The following is a 12,632-nucleotide window of genomic DNA, read 5'->3' on the forward strand; positions in this document are numbered from 1 at the left end:
TCTCCTCCTGGGTGGTTTATATCTCTACGTTCTAATTTTTTTTTGAGACAGGCTTTCACTCTGTCATTCAAGCTGGGTGCAGTGGCAAGATCATAGCTCAATGATGCCTTGATCTCCTGAGTTCAAGCCATCCTCCTGCCTCAGTCTCCAGAGTAGTTGGGACTACAGGCGTGTATCACCACATCTGGCTAATTTTAAATTTTCATTTTTGTAGAGACAGGGTCTTTCTATGTTGCCCCAGGTGATCTTCAACTCCTGGGCTCAAGTGATCCTCCCACCTCAGTCTCCCAAAGTGTACAACATGTTGTGTTTTTTTAACTTAATCCCAACTGTAATAGTATAAAACGTTTTTTTAATAACCACAAATTCCTAATTTTAATTAAGTGCAATCAATAACTTTTTAACCCTTTATATTTGTTTCCTATTAAACGTCTATCTCTGCCACGAGGCCAAGAGTTATTCCCCTGTTATCTTCTAAAAGTTGTTTCACAGTTGGACTATGCTCTACCCGGAAGTGATTTGGGGGAGGATAAGGAACATTGGAAGATCCATTTATTTGCCTATGGATATCCAATTGGCAAGGCATTACGGGAAAGACTCCTGCCACCCTGCAGGGTCACCTTTGTCATAAATGAAGTCTTGGCGCACATGTGTGACGATTCCTAGGCCCTCGGGGTGACCACTACCTCGCTTGTCTTTCTGACGTTGTTTCTTCATCGCCGGCGTAATGTCTGAGGGCACCGTCCTGCACCCCGGTGGCTGCTGTTCTGCTCATCTTGGCTGTCCTCTTTCCTTGTGTGGTTACACACCTGTTAGAATCAACACATTTATTTTTGCAAAAACAATCTTCCAGGATTTTGAATAGGCTTGCCTTGAATGCATACATTTGAGGAGAATGTCATCTGGACAAGATCCTTTCAAGCTAAGGATGGTTTGGGAGGGTATATGTATCTATTGTGGTGGTAGTAGTAGCCCATTAAATACTGTTTATAAACAACCTCTTTCAAAGGCAATTTGGCAATGTCTATTAAAATAGCGAGTGCACTACTCTGTTAGCCAATAATTCTACTTCTAGAAATTTATCCTAGCGATACGCTCACTCAGATTCACAAAGACAAGCTATTTTAATTGGATCTTAGTAGTATCTTTGTTTGACAAGATGAGGAATAATCAAAATGCTGTGTAAAGGAACTTGGCAAATAAACTATGGTGCATCCATATCATAGAATACTGTGGCAACGTTAAGAAGAATGAGGTTGGTCCATATTCCCTATGTACAGTTGTGGACCCATATATTGTCAAGTGAAGAAAAAAGGAGAATGAAACAGAAAGAAAGAGGGAGAAAGAGAAAAGAAGGAAGGGAGGGAGGGAGAGAGGAAGGGAAGAGACAGGGAGGAAGGAAGGAACAGGAAAGAGAGGGATGGAGGGAAGATGGGGAAACACAGACCTGGGGCCTTCCAGAAAGAGGTTGTCTCTGTGTGCATGTGGAGGTGTGTGCGTGTGTGTATAGGTGTGTGCGTGTGTGTATAGGTGTGTGCGTGTGGAGGTGTGTGCGTGTGTGTATAGGTGTGTGCGTGTGTGTATAGGTGTGTGCGTGTGGAGGTGTGTGCGTGTGTGTATAGGTGTGTGCGTGTGTGTATAGGTGTGCATGTGTGTATAGGTGTGTGCGTATATAGGTGTGTGCGTGTGGAGGTGTGTGCGTGTGTGTATAGGTGTGTGCATGTGTGTATAGGTGTGTGCGTGTGTGTATAGGTGTGTGCATGTGTGTATAGGTGTGCATGTGTGTATAGGTGTGTGCATGTGTGTATAGGTGTGTGCGTGTGGAGGTGTGTGCATGTGTGTATAGGTGTGTGCGTGTGTGTATAGGTGTGTGCGTGTGTGTATAGCTGTGTGCATGTGTGTATAGGTGTGTGTGTGTGGAGGTGTGTGCGTGTGGAGGTGTGTGCGTGTGGAGGTGTGTGCACGTGTGTATAGGTGTGTGCGTGTGGAGGTGTGTGCATGTGTGTATAGGTGTGTGCATGTGTGTATAGGTGTGTGCGTGTGTGTATAGGTGTGTGCGTGTGGAGGTGTGTGCGTGTGGAGGTGTGTGCATGTGTGTATAGGTGTGTGCGTGTGTGTATAGGTGTGTGCGTGTGTGTATAGGTGTGTGCGTGTGGAGGTGTGTGCATGTGTGTATAGGTGTGTGCGTGTGTGTATAGGTGTGTGCATGTGTGTATAGGTGTGTGCGTGTGGAGGTGTGTGCGTGTGGAGGTGTGTGCGTGTGGAGGTGTGTGCACGTGTGTATAGGTGTGTGCGTGTGTGTATAGGTGTGTGCGTGTGGAGGTGTGTGCATGTGGAGGTGTGTGCGTGTGGAGGTGTGTGCACGTGTGTATAGGTGTGTGCGTGTGGAGGTGTGTGCATGTGTGTATAGGTGTGTGCATGTGTGTATAGGTGTGTGCGTGTGGAGGTGTGTGCATGTGTGTATAGGTGTGTGCGTGTGTGTATAGGTGTGTGCGTGTGGAGGTGTGTGCACGTGTGTATAGGTGTGTGCGTGTGGAGGTGTGTGCATGTGTGTATAGGTGTGTGCATGTGTGTATAGGTGTGTGCATGTGTGTATAGGTGTGTGTGTGTGGAGGTGTGTGCGTGTGGTGTGTGCATGTGTGTATAGGTGTGTGCATGTGGAGGTGTGTGCGTGTGGAGGTGTGTGCATGTGTGTATAGGTGTGTGCATGTGTGTATAGGTGTGTGCGTGTGGAGGTGTGTGCATGTGTGTATAGGTGTGTGCGTGTGGAGGTGTGTGCATGTGTGTATAGGTGTGTGCATGTGTGTATAGGTGTGTGCGTGTGGAGGTGTGTGCATGTGTGTATAGGTGTGTGCATGTGGAGGTGTGTGCATGTGTGTATAGGTGTGTGCGTGTGGAGGTGTGTGCATGTGTGTATAGGTGTGTGCATGTGTGTATAGGTGTGTGCGTGTGGAGGTGTGTGCATGTGTGTATAGGTGTGTGCATGTGTGTATAGGTGTGTGCGTGTGGAGGTGTGTGCATGTGTGTATAGGTGTGTGCATGTGTGTATAGGTGTGTGCGTGTGGAGGTGTGTGCACGTGTGTATAGGTGTGTGCGTGTGGAGGTGTGTGCACGTGTGTATAGGTGTGTGTGCACATGTGTGTGCGTATTTGTGGCATGTGTAGGAGATATATGTGCCTAATCTTAAGATACCTCTTAAAGGACACTAAGCATCTGCTAAGGGTTGTGCCTCCAGGAACACGGCTGCTGGCTAGAAATGGGGGTGGGAAGATGTGACTGAGATTGCCAGTCGTTCAGCAGTCTTGGCCCATCTTCCTTCTGGGCACAGCGAGACCACATTGCTCAGCCCGTGGTTGGCATGGGAATGTCTCCGGCAGTGGTCAGGTCACAGTCCCGTCCTGTGCTGCTATCGTCTTCCTCTCTGAGGTCTTCCAGCCAGGACAAGGCCTTGTCAGCAGGCGACCCCTTGCCCCCACACCGCGGAGCATTCTTTTGCTCTGAAGTGGCGCTCCCCAAAGCACATCTTCAGGCCTCTGCCCCACGCAGGGTTGCTCTGACACAGTTGAAATGCAGATCTCTGGCACCATCTCTGCAGAGTCAGACTCTAGGTACAGGCCAAGGATCTGGGGTCTGAGTTACAAGCAGCCCCGGGGGGCACTGCCTTTGAGAGCAGCACTCCCCAACCTGCCTGAGGCATGGGGATGATCCTCACACACCCAGACCTGGAGCCCCGGCCACGGAGATGCGAGTTCGGGAGCTCTGGGGGCCCAGGAATGTGTATGTCAAGCACACATCTGCATCCCCAGTTCTAACCATGCAGAGCGCTCGGGAAGCTGCTTTAGGAGACCCCCCTTAGACGGTGTGGAACCCCCTCATTCTAGGGCATGTGCACGCACAGGGACTCCCTCCCCACCAGCTTCGGGGGCTGTGATAGCATCACAGCTGGGGGAGGAGAGCCAGGCCGTGCACTCACAGTGGCCAGTCAGGGGCCAGCCTTTGTTGTGTGCCACTGGCCCGCCCTGGAGGGCCCTGCTAGGAGTTTTGCATCCTGCCAAACCCCTCAGGGTGTGGGCGGCTCCCAGTCACTGGGAATGACAGACTGGCAGCAGGAAGCTGAGACACACTTGACTGAAATGGGTGACCTTCCTGGGGAAGCTCAATCCACAGCCTCTGCTGAGTGCCATTGTCAGCTGTATTCTCCATCTTGACAAAATCAGCCTCCCAGTGAAAGTCCCACGGGCATGAGCTTGCCAGCCAGACTGCATTGATCATCTCTCTCACTTTTCTTTCTATTCTATTTTTAGGGTTTTCTTTTCTCCTCTTCAAAGAAGCAAGTTGTGTAAAAGTTGCAAAAGATTGAGAAATGCTGAAAGAAATGAAAGGCCTCGTTTCATCCAGCCCTCAGGGATGAGCCCCGTAGCAGGTCAGTGCTAGTTTTTCAGAGCCATTGAACACAGTCATGTGAATGTGTGTGAGTGATGCGTGTACATGCACATACGTACGTGTGCACATATAGTCTTCTGGGGCACACAGGATGGTCACTTCTTCAGTAATTGCTACTTAATATTTCATGGCGTAATTATGCTGTGATTTGTTTAATACGTTCTCTATTGGTAGAATTTTTGCTCTTACAAATTTGTTTTACTTTGGGCTCCTATAGTTTTGCCATGAATAGTCCTAAAAATGCACATTTGTGTAGTTGTACAAGTGGCTCTGTCCTGCCATGGTTGAGAGAGGAGACTCAGGAGTCGGATGCATGGGTTAGAGGCACAAATCCAGGCTCAAGGACTGACTACCCATGTGAACACTGTCTTAGTCCATTGTGTGTTGCTCTGAGAGAATACCTGAGGCTTCATAGTTTATAAAGAAAAGAGGTTTGTTTGACTCACGATTCTGATGGCTGAAAAGTCCAAGTCTGGGCAGCTGCATTTGGTGAGGGTCCTAGACTACTTCAACTCATGGCAGAAAAGTGAAAGGGCAGCAGGTGTGTGCAAACAGATCACACAGCGGGGGAGGAAGCCAGAGAGGGAGACCCAGGAAGCCAGGCTTTTAAAGCATCCTCTCTCTCAGAAACAAGTGCATTCCTGGGAGAGCCAGAACTCACTCACTACCAAGAGAACGGCATCGAGCCATCCGTGAGGGATCCATCCCCAAGATCCACACACCTCCCACCTCGCAACGCCACACCCATGTCAACCTGAGTTTTGGTGGGGACAAGAGAACCACATCCAAACCGTAGCAACCATGGACCCATTACTCAACTCCCCTTTGCTTTCATCTGCCAAGTGTGGAGAATTTGTACTGTCAGTACTTACGTAAGTGCTTACACAAGAGAGCTGCTGTGAAGAGTAAAGTAACATCCTCAGGCAGGCTGGAGCCGTGCTCCCTTCATAGTAAGTGCTTGGTGAGTGTTAAGTACAGTTTTATTACTGGTGAGGAGTTTTCTGGTAAATGCATAGAGGTAGAATTGTTGAGCAAAAATATAGGTCGGCCGCTTCTTTGTCCTTGGTCAGGTCCTGATCTCCTGTAACTCTTTTAACAAAACATAGTCAGTGATTTACATGCTTCTCCTTTAATCTCAGACTTAGTTTTTAAAACTAAGTGGTTGCCGTCTTTGTGTTTCATCTCAGGGCTGTAAAACGATCCCAGCCTGTGTGCAGGAAGGGGTAAGGGCCCTTAAACGAAGGTGGAGTGAGTGATGTCCGTTCTCTTGCTGTTTCACTGCCACGGCAAGAGAGATGGGAAGGGGCAGGCAGATGAGGAAAACATTTGGAAGGAGATCTGACGACATGTATCAGTGTGGGAGTGAGAAGGGGAGAACCAGCGCTAACTCTCACATTACAGACGTGAGAAACTCAGCGTCACTGAGTCTGCAGGAGGCCGTGGGGAGTGTGGTAGAGGGGATACAGGTAGGGTTCGTTCTGGGTAAATGTGAGAGGCAGTACAGGGTGGCAGACAAAGCTGCAGACTCTGTATCAGATAATTAAGCGAGACAACCCCGGCAGTGGACTAAGTACACAGCAAGCGCTCAGTAATGCCATCATGATGAAAGTCAGACGTGCCAGGGTCATTCAGGTGTCCACCAGAGACATGACCGCAGGCTCCAGGGCGGAGACGTAGAAGCTTGAGATCTCCGTGGTGATCGCGGTGGAGGTGGGAACGGATCGGGCTCCACAAGCCGTCCTGCTGGCTGGATCTGCTGGCTGCTTTAACGAAGGCTCCCTGGAGCCATGCCACACCTGCTCATGTGTGTGTCGCCCGTGGCCGTCCTCACTCTACCACGGCAAAACTGAGTGACTGCAACAGAGACAGTAAGGCCACAAAGGCTCCAGTCCCTACTGCCCATCCCTTCCCAGGAAGCCCTTGCCAACCGCTGGATTCTGTTCCTGAACAGGAGCACGAAGAGGAGGGGTCGGCACAGGGCCCCAGGGGTGTCCCAAGAGATGGAGGAGACAAGTCAGGAAAAGGGAGAGTTTCCTTAAGAGAAGGGACAGCCCACCCCTGCCGCGTTCCTTGCGGTTGCTTTTCTCTTTGCCCGACAACCAGATTTCTCTGCAACCTAATCTCTGAGGCAGACAAAACCCCCAGCCCCTAAGGTGACGTCTCTTCTGCCTCAGAGGAGATGCTCAGTGTGAGCATCTTGGAGTGTCCTGGAATCTTCTGGCTCCACGGTCAAATGCCCAGGAAAGGGCTGGGGTTCGGCTGGCTCCTGTCAGGTGCTCGTAAGGACCTAGTCAACTGTCCCTAACAGGCGGGGTCTCACTGCAGGCACTCGGCAGCCGGCCCACCCTGGGTGTCTGTAGTCCCATGTCTTCAAGACACCCTTTCAGTGGTTACCCCCCAAACCGTGCCAGTGGGAGCCCTTTATTCTGGGAGCCTTATGCAGTGAGGAGGTGCGATTCCACAAGGCATGCCAGGCCTCTATGCAACTGTCCATTGGAAACTCCAGATCCCAGCTGCAGACAGGGTCACAGAGCATCCCCTGCCCACACACACAGCCTGACAGGCGACATCAGCTCAGCGGGGACACGGAACTTTCACGTGGTGCTTTAGTTCAGGCCAGCATGACGTGCTTAACTCTGCTACCTACTGAGCCCCAGAGTTCCCCCAGGGACCCCACGTCTGAGATCCTCGTGACCACAGACACCAGGGTAGTGACCAGCTGCCTCCCTGGACAGCCTCCCCTGCTGTGGGCGGCTCAGGGCTGCCCCACCAGGATACCCCCATCAGCCCCCCGTTCTCTCAGGGTCTGCCGCGGCTGCCCCATTCCTGATTGTAGTCTTCGCTTTTTGAGACAACAGAGCACAAATTCTGTTTCAGAGGCAACCGTGAGGCATGTGACATGGCTGCAAATGGGGTTCGTTTCTTGGATTTTTCTCTCCAGTGTCTCGTCTGATCTCAGCACCGCTCATCAGAACTCAGGGCATTTCTTGCTGATTGAGTGAGAACTGACACAGAGCCCTGAATTCTCCTGGAGGCTGCTCATTGGAAAGTCTGCTCCAGTTCACTGCAGATGTATAAAGCCTCACACCAGACTGCATCTCAGGACGCACCGTTCTGCTCTGTTCTATTTTGTCCTGTTCTATTTCCCCCAAAGATTGAGTGCAGAGGTTCCTGAGGCAAAACTCCTGTGGACCCACCATGAAGCTGGTCTTGAAAGATGCTGCACCGGACGACTCGTCCACTCACTAGAGACTCACTTTGGCAAAGAAGGGCTAGGGCGTCACTGGAAGAACCCACAGCCAGGCATGAAAGGACATCAGCCAGGCAGGGCACCACATTCAGCACAAATGCTGCGTGTTCCCATGGAAACAACACAAAACCTGACCGAGGAAATGAATGCCGAATGTAAACTATTTGTTTAATTTTAATGGGAGTCAATTCTAAGCAGTGTATTCCCAGTGCTATTTGAAATTTTCATAGGGTAACAGTAAATGCCTCTAATCTCTTTTTATTTTTAATTGGATTTTCCAGTGGACTGATTCCCTGTGAATAAAGGGAGAGAAACACAAAGCAATGTAAACAAAGCCAAAGGCATGAGCAACTCCAGGGCAAACCGAGGCAGAGTCCCCGCATATCTGTGATCCTGGGTGCAGGAGAGCCGGCCGCCAACTCGCCCCCGTCACACCAGCTTCCTCAGCGTCCCCAGCCAGCTGTCCCTAGCCCTGGCCCTCACCACACCTGTCAGCCTGTGCCATCCTCAGTTTCGGGGCTCGCTGCGGCCACTGCTGGGCTTGGGGAAGGGCAGTGGTAGGCGGGAGGGGTGGGATGCTCTTCTCCAGTACCAGCGGAGTTGTTACCTGCATGGCGCGCAGGCTGCCCAGCGGTGTTCACTGTGAAAATCTACCCAGGCGCACGCTCATGATCCGTAAATTGAACTTCAATAAAAAGGTAAAATGTAGGTCACTCCCTGAGCTGAGAAGGAAGCTCTCATTTGTGAGAGGGACTGTGATGGACCACGCCCCGTTTATGAGCTGCTCACCCCGGACAGAACTTGTGTCCAACTCGGGGCCTCCAGGGCCCAGTGAGTCGCTCTGAACTCCGAACGTGAGACAGAGCTACGGAGAATTCTAACAGCTCCTCTCCTCTCCCTCTCCCTCCCTCTATTTTCTCTCCCTCCCCCCACCCATTTCTCCCTCTCCCTTCATTTCTGTCTCTCACTCTCCCTTCCCTCTTCACCCTCCCTCTCCCCCTCCACTTCTCCCTCTCCCTCCATTTCTGAGGGACATGGCCTGGGCACTGGCACACGCCATGGTGAGCCCCAAGGGCGGACACAGGCTCCCTGCCACTCCCCTCAGGGGTCACTGAGCATGTGGGGAATAAATGAGAGGACTTGGAGCCTGACAATGGTAGTCTCAGGCCCTGCTCCCAAAGCCTGATCCACACCCAGCAGCCTCCGCCGAGGGCCTGGGCAGGCCACAAAACGGGAGCCTTGAGCCCCTGAATAGGTCTGTGCGTTCCGGGGCAAGGTGCTTATGTGGCCGGGAGAAGACCTGGCTCCGGGGCAGAGAACTGTTCTCAGGGCTCTCCAGAGTCACCGCTGCTGTTAACAGTTAGCCTGATGGGCAGCGAGGCCCTCAGGGAGCGAGGCTCCCAGTGGGGAGAGGGGCCTGTCCCCTGTCTGCCTGTTTCGGGGTGCCAGGGTCCCAGCATGGTGGCCATGGCTGGGCAGGGAAGCTGAGGTGGAGTCACACAAGAGTGACAGAGAGGAGACGCAAACCTCCTGCCTCGGCTGGGAAGCAGCCTCTCCACCTGCTGCCTGGACCCCTGAGGCCAGAGGAGCAGGACTCACAGGACAGAGGGGAACGGAGGCCTCAACCCTGCAGCCGCAACCAAGTGGTTTTCGGGGCTCAGGGGAGGCAGCGGACAGAGTCTCTTGTTCTTCCTAACTGCAGCTGGACCCTGCTGTGACCCCTCCCTATACCCCTGCCATCCACCCCCCTGAAAGATAAACGGCCTGGAGCGTTTCACCCGCAGACATGAAAGACCCAGGGGAGGAGCTCGGGCCTCCCTGCTCCCTTGGTCAAGTAGCCCAGAGGTTCCCAGCGCAGGGAAGGCTGTAGAGCAAAGGTCACTGGGTGGTATCCGGCGACCAGTGAAAATCAGTGCCCACCCTTAAGCAGGACCCTGCCAGCCTGTGTAGCTGACCCCTGAAGGAGGGTGCATTGGATGGCAGGTTTGTGGGCGATTTGCTTGGGTCCAGGCTGGGGGGTTCTGCCTGACCCCCCAGGCCAGACTGTCCTGTGAGTGGGCTGGTGCCAGCCTGGCGTCGGCCTCCTTGCCCACCTCCCAGTAGGAGGGCCTTGGCGCAGGCCACACCTTGCACCTCGGTTACTCAAGGCACAACCCAAACAGGCAGGGATTCCCCCATCTGCAGGCTGTGAGCTCTGCATCTCCAGGGAAACCGCCCAGCCTCTGCCAGCACCAAGAAGGCAAAGCTCAGGGCCATAAAGGATCTCAAGCCCTGCAGCCCCTGGCGCCGCTGAGCCACCTCCCTGGAGCACGGTGCCCTCTCTGATTCCTGCTCCCTCCTGGGGGTGACCCTGCCCCGTCTAGGGTCGGGGGCCTCACCCGCAGGCAGCCCCTCCTCACTGCCAGTAAAGCTCTTTGTGGGGGTCACACCCACCACCCTGGGTCCTGTCTTTTTCTTGATTGGCCTGGAAATCCCCTAACTTGTCTCACTACGAGAAGCTTCCAGCCCAGACATCTGATCAGGGTGGGCCACACCCGGCTTCCAATTCACAGGAAGTGAAAGCTTCAGTCCTAGTCACTGACTTGGCAGCCGCTGACCAGACAGGACTCGGGAGCGTTTTCGGGCACCCAACCGCACCCAGGGGTGGGGCAGGCTCTAGTCCTGTCATTTTCCCACCCCAGGAGTGGGAGGGAGCTCTGAACCTCAGCCCTTCCCCACCTGGCTCCCCAGGTGGAGGTCTGGCCTCAGAACCCCCCAAATCCGAGAACCCTTCTCCAACAAAGGGTGGTGCTGGGGTCCAGCCCTGACTACAGCACTTAGTGGCCCTTCCCGTCCCCTGAGGCTGCCTGCCCAGCCAGAGGGCCCCGCCTGCACTGGGACCACCCTACTCACCTCCCTGGGCCACATCGATCTGGGCGGGGAGGTGGGAGCACAGACACAGCCCCACAGGCGCAATGGGGGCAGGTGGGGATGGGGAATCCTGTCTTCCCGTAGGCTCCCGGGGGCTTCCGCCACGGCTTCACACGGTCCACCCCTCCCAACCCCTGCCCCTCCCTGAGGGAGCCTGAGGACCCTGGGCACCGTAGTTTGTGCACAGCATTGAGAGACCCCAGCCCTCCCGGGAGCCTCTGCATCTTGCTGGCAAAATCACCTGCGTGGGCAAGAAGAGGCACAGAGCCCCTTGCTCAGCTGGCGCTGCCTGGAGAGCAGGGGCGTGGTGCAGATAGAAGCTTCTGGAGAGCGGGAGTGGGCAGGCTGCCCTTCCTGCACTGGGGGCAGCACCTGGCCCAGCCCAAGAGACCTGCAGAGGCCAGCAGCTGGGCCTGGGTGCCTGGAACTCAAAGACCGCAAGAACTCGCAGGTCCGGGTGTGGTGTGGTTCCTGTGACAGCCGCAGGCATGAGTGTGCATGGAGAGGGAGTGGAGGGCAGGCAATCTGCAAACTGTGAAGTGTGGCGCACCCTGGCAGGCGCCACCCTCACCTGCTTCTGCTCCTTGTGGGGTGAGGGGCGGCCGCTCCTTTCTCCAGAGCCTCCTGCAGACCCTGATAGGTCCGGGCCTCCTGCACTGGGGGCTCTGGGAGCATCTGAGGCCGTCTTGAACAGTAGAACCTGCAAAAGACTGAGCCTCCTTCCTCCTCTGCCTTTCATTAGAAAATCCTAACAGCCACATATTTCATTTGAGAAATAAATATTCATTAAAATCATATAATATGGATTTATGACTGCATTTGGGGGAAATTAAAGGAATAAATAACCTGTAAGTCTTTGAATTTGTTGTCCTTAGGCGGAAATGTCTCCAGCTTGCTTTCCAAGCTTATTCAAATGAACTTGACTCACTTGTTAGGAAATATGCTTAATTTCTACAGTTCTAGAATCCTTTTTTAGTTTAAATTTTTATGTAAAACACATGGTTTTAATGTTCTGTTGAAAGTTCAGTAAACTCAAGGCACATAACATTCTTAAGCAACTTTCAAATGATTCCACAAAGCTCCGACATAAATGACCACATCTGACAGCGCAGAACGCTGCCCCTCCCCCCTCTGACGGAGTCCATGGGGACCCTATGTGGTCAGAGCTTGAGTGGGGGTTACTGCGGGTTTGCACCCTTGGAGCACTGGGGAGTTTCACTAAAGTACCAGGAAGAGGTGCTCTGAGCTGAATCCTGGGTTCCCATGGGGTCAGAGCGGCCGCCCTGGAGGGGGCTCTTGTCTGCAAATTGCAAGTGCAGCCCCCAAGCCCCCGACCTTAGGCAGAGGCTCCTGAAGAGCAGCACCAGGCGGGAGGTGGGGGTGGGTGAGAGATGGCTTTTTCTCCCCTGGGAGAGCTCACTCCTGGGCATCAAGCTCTTGTGCCCCTGGAGGGTTTCCAGGATCAGGCGCCTGAAGAGCGCTGAGCCTCGTGTCAGACAGAGCCCGCTCCCCACCCTGATGGAACTGGCCCCCGGCGGGGGAAAGCCTGGCCAGGCCCACAGAGCCCAGGCACCCCCGTCTGCCAACTCATGCGTGTCTGGAGACCTTGGAGTCTCGCCCACACCCCACCGGCTGCAGCGCCCACCCATATCCTCCTGTTACCCCCAGGGATGTGGCCTCCGAGGGACCCCCTCCTCTGAGGCTCCCCCCAAGCGGAAGCCCTGCGTGAAGCTGCTCCTGCTGGACCCCTCCCCACCCCGCTGCTGGAGACGCCTCTGAGCCCCCTGGAGGGCCCGTGTTTGGGAGGAAGTGAGTGCTTGTTGGCCCCAGTGCAGCCCAACCTGGCAGAGCGGTTGACATGAGGCTCCTGAGTGGGAAGCAGCAATGGGGGCCTGACGTCTGCCCAGGAGCACACACCTGAGGCCAGGGCTGCTCCTAAATTGAGTTAGGCTTTGAAACAGGCTCTCTGCCAGCTGCTCAGGCAGGGGAGGGAATCGGTCAGCTAGTCCTTGGCGGGAAGACCCCTCGT

At 53.9% G+C, this 12,632-nt stretch overlaps 1 long non-coding RNA gene across 1 annotated transcript; it reads left to right on the forward strand.

Annotated features, from left to right (window-relative positions):
* The first annotated feature begins 4,291 nt into the window (after positions 1–4,291).
* Positions 4,292–8,011, forward strand: LOC141407988 (uncharacterized). The gene is made up of 2 exons (XR_012419790.1): positions 4,292–4,423; positions 7,385–8,011. It is a non-coding gene; the product is annotated as an uncharacterized lncRNA (long non-coding RNA).
* Positions 8,012–12,632: the final 4,621 nt, after the last annotated feature.

Source organism: Macaca fascicularis, chromosome 11 (assembly GCF_037993035.2).
Source record: "Macaca fascicularis isolate 582-1 chromosome 11, T2T-MFA8v1.1".
Classification (NCBI taxonomy): domain Eukaryota; kingdom Metazoa; phylum Chordata; class Mammalia; order Primates; family Cercopithecidae; genus Macaca; species Macaca fascicularis.